This window comes from Manis javanica, chromosome 2, assembly GCF_040802235.1.
Source record: "Manis javanica isolate MJ-LG chromosome 2, MJ_LKY, whole genome shotgun sequence".
Lineage (NCBI taxonomy): Eukaryota > Metazoa > Chordata > Mammalia > Pholidota > Manidae > Manis > Manis javanica.
In genome coordinates this window covers 103,766,570-103,771,167 of record NC_133157.1, presented here as the reverse complement: position 1 = coordinate 103,771,167, position 4,598 = coordinate 103,766,570, and positions in this window count along the sequence as shown.

Below are 4,598 nucleotides of genomic sequence, written 5' to 3'. Positions count from 1 at the left end.
GGTGTCACAAAGGGGTTGTCACAATCTCAGGATGGAGGGAAAGATGAGGTGGCTACATGAAAACTTGCAGACATTAATGCCCATGCTGTGATCGCGGCTTTTCAGTGGGGCTTACCACAAAACTTTGCATGGGGTGTGGGGTGGCAGCTGTCAAGGCCATACAGAGCCAATCAATTTCCCTAATGGTATAGGGACCTAGAAGGTCATCCTAGTGAAGGGTTTCTTTTGCAGATAAGTAAACTGAGGTCTGGTTATGTCACTTTTCCAAGGACACTCAGAAAATTAGTATCATGGTTGAGTCTAGATGTTAGGGTTTCCTGGATACCCTATGGTTTCCCATAGTTTGATGACCGCAGGCTGAATAGTTGGTTAATGTTTGATGTGTATAAAATAAAATATTAGACAGAAGTTAATTCACAAGTTTCCATGAAAAGTGAGAACACTGTGATATAAGTCTCAGAAGAAAAGTATTTGACTTTTGACCCTTGTTCAAATCTCATTCACCAGGTGATACTCATTCACTTTGAAAAAGTACCATTGGAAGTAGCCACTTAGTTCAGCCAGAGGGAAGATGTGTTTCCACCCTTGGCCCTACTCCATGGGAGGTCCATCTGGGGCTAAGCGGAGACTAGACTACAGGAGTGTGGACACCAGAGGCAGTCTGAGCAAGACCCCAGGGATACTGGGGAGCCTTTTGTGTTCCTTTAAAGACTTGTTTTAAATTCAGAGTCTTCCCTTTATCTATAAATTAAAATTGAGTGTATTTACTTAGATGACATGTCATCAGATCACAAGTCCTCCTCAGAGATCAGACAAGCATTTTGAGCAAGTGTGAAAAAGAAACTTAACCTATTGTGAACTCAGGGTGAAGAAAAATTGCTGTTTGTATGGCTGCCAAGGGGAAGAGAACCTGGCTTTGGCCAGAGCAGGCAGCAGGCGTTTCATCAAGGTCAGGTGATTTCCCAGAGGGCTTTCCAGAGCCCATGAACCAGAGGAGTTTTGCTGAAGGGTCTCTCAGCCTAGTACCTATGTGATGAAACTAAACGCTCGGGAGCATCCCATGGAGTCTGAAGGAAGCTAGCACACAGCACAGAGTGATCCTGAGACACAGGATGCAGGAAAGTCAGAAGCACAGACTAAGACAGACTCCCAGAGATCATAAACTGAGAGGGGAGATGAGATTTCAGGGAAAAATGAGGGGCGTAAAGCAGCTGGGTTGGGGCCTCAGTAGTTCTGTGAGAGTGGAATGTTTTGGTTACCTGTTTGGGCTACTTGTAGGCTCCCCAACGAGCTCCATATGATCATGACCTCCCAGAAAAAGGGGACGTGTGTACAGCTGCTTCACATACACTTTGTGGCTCTAGCAAGTTGTCTAAAACTTTTGGTACTTTGCTTTTTCCCACTTATGGAAAGCAGTAAAACCCTCCTCTTTCAAAAGGGTTTCCCACGGCGGGTAGTTGGGTGGCAGTGAAGGAAGATGTTGGGTTTTGGAGTCAGATTTGGGACATCCCTGATAAGACATTCTATATTTTGCTTATTTTGAGCATTTCACTTTTTGGATTGAAAAACTTTAAGGTTTTGCTTAAAAAAAAAAAAGCCAAAATGGGGCACAACAATGTTGACTTGAAACACTCAGAGAGACTTCACTCAGGACTAACCTAGAATCACAATTCTATTCTTCTTGTAGGAAAGTGACCCAAAACATTTCTACTTGAAGTGACAAAACTGTATGACTTCTGGATGATATTTATTCCCTATCAAGTTTGCACCTCATACAATCTGACCTGGGCCACCTGGTGAAGTGTAGCCCTTGGGAAAAGGAATTCACTAGCTCCATCCTCAAGAGGGTATTTGTTATCTAGAACACACAATAAAGGAAGGTGTAGTGCCTTAGAGAACCAAGTCTAGGTCCGATTTCTATTTCATTACATCTGCTGTAGTATATCAGGATTGGGTAGCACAGGAATAACCATGATTGGGAAATGTGGAATATTTTTCCTTTTTGGAAACGGATGGATTTGAAAGTGAGAGTGTAGGTAGGAGTTAGTTTGGGGAGTCTAAAATTCTGCTTCTTAACATTTATTGGCAAGTTGTTCCTTGAGCAGGGGCCATCGGACTTGGGTCCGTTATCACCATGGTGCTATTTGGACCAGAATCAAAAGTGAGAAGGAGAGAGTGTAAGGTCCTGGGATGACATCTCTTAGGCTGATGGCCTTCTCAGAAGGGCCAACAGCTAGGAGAAAACAGGAAGCCCAGTCATGTTAAGGACGCCTTGAGCAAGGGAGTGAGAATCGAGTCCTATAAACACCAAGGGGAAGAACACATTGCAAGGGTCCAAGGCGACTTCTGCTTTGTCTTGGCTGTGCAGCTGTGGGTGGACTTTGGCATAAATCAAACAGCCAGCTGACATCAATAATTCTCTGAATAATTTACCTATTGGTGAACCTGTCAAGAGCCACACTCAGCAGTTAATTTCCGACCAACATTAATTACAAGTGTTAATTATTATGAAGTCTATAGAAATGAGAAACAAGACACCCTTTGGAGTCTGCAGCCGTCTTATTTCTGTTTTTGAGAATAGTTACACTGGTTGTTAGCATCTAAAATCACCTTGGGAAGGTTCTGTATCATTGCCTGGAGTAGAGCTTTCTTCCAGGCAAAGCTTGGAAACGAGTGTTCTAAATATTTCTTAATTTTAACTGAGCTCAGAGATAGCGGCTCACAGGGACATTATTGAGCATTTATATCTAGCCTCTTCTAAAAAGCATTCAAAGTGGTAATGTGCCATACAAGAGGCCACCCTGAGGACTTCCAGTTTCCTGAGGATGTAGGGGACCTAGGAGGTGGAAAATGGGGTTCTGAAAACAAGACTCCAGGCTCATTCTGTGCGTTCCTGGCTGTGTCTGTTAGAGTTCTGCTGGCATGTTTTATTTGGGGACAAAGGGCAACACTGTTTCATCCTCCTGTCCCCACCAAACTCCAAAATGGCTGATTATATTCTGCCTCCTGAAATTCCCTTTGCAACTTTATCTAGCTGCCCTGGATGTTGCTGCACACTGGGAAACAGCCGCCACGTCTTAGCCCCAGTGAAACGTTTCCACCATGGCCAGTGTTAGCACCTCACAGCTGGATTTTGGCCTCAGCATGTGAATCAAACTGGGGTGTCTTTGCAGTAAAAGCTCAATGGAGTATGGCTCAATGAAGCATCTTGTGTCTGTGTCTGTCCCCTGTGCACAACTGGTTTAATTGTGCCTGAAGAGTACAGTCACTTGGCTAACCTTGTTTTTAAGAGCAGTTGTTTTGACTGGTAAATATTACATGAGATAATGGTTTTGTGTCCAGGTGAAAAATACAGTTCAGATACAATGTTTTAGCCCCACTAAAATCATTAAAATGAACTGGAATTCTATATGCAAGCCCAAAATAACTCAGTTTGTTTTCCTGACAAGTAATTATTCTTTTCTAAATAGCACTGATAGTAATGTCATTATATATGGGATTAAAAAAAATCATAGGGAAAGATTACATGTTTGTTTGAATTCCTACAACAGATCTTTGTAGTATAAGGAAAATTAACCAAGCTTGTTAGATTGAAATCCAGGTGAAAATGTTATATTACTTCTCTGAATTTTTGTAGAAATAGATACTTAAATGATAATTTCAGTTCCCCAAAGGAACCAGGAAAACCTGGACAAGATGTTGGTTTTAATAATCGTGTGTCAAGCTGCTCCTGACCTTAACTGTAGTATGAAATGCAACTGTAGCCACGGAGTGCTGGTGTTTAAAATCCACCAAGAGGTTTAAGTATAACAGTGGAACTAACGAAAGGAGGAAATCATTAACCATACAAGTGACTGAAGTAGTTTAATAATTATGTAATTTCAAGGGAAAGAAGGATCTGACTAAAGTAAGAGGAAGAGAAGGATTGATAGAACTTGTTTCTATCCTAGGTAGTCAGCTAGTGGGATACTAGTGGGAAAAATCTATTAGCTAATTGATCTGCTGTACTCAACAGAGAACTCCAGCGGGAGATCAAAAAGAAAACATTTTTGTCTCGTTACAAAGGCAAGCTGCAACTTTGATCCAAATGTTTTCCTTCCAGTACTGTTGTGCTTGGTAGCTAACTGAGAGTGTGGCTGAATCTGGTCATAGGCCTTGTCCATCCAACCACTGATACGAAAGCAAGGGCTATGTGTGCACACTATATTGAAAACAAGACAAGAGCAGTCAAAGTCAAAGAAGTTTCAGAGTTTAAGACTGGTATGGGAGCTAATAAGTTACTTATTTATTTGCAAAATGAAGGGGATCGAAGAAGTGTCAACTGCCAACTATACCTTAATTGTTCTATACCTGCCATTTATATGATCTCACACTGATGCATTATAATACATACTGGTTATAATAAAAATCTAGGATATTTTGCATAATGGACAGAATTACAAAGATTCAACTATTAGTGTTGGCTATGTGTCTTCTTTAATGTTTATAATAAAAGTGAGAGTTAAAAATCTAACACTTTTTCTTCCAGTCATTACCCAAGAATTATCTGTTTACATGTATTACCTGCCCTTAATCTTCTCTAATTCTATATATTCTGG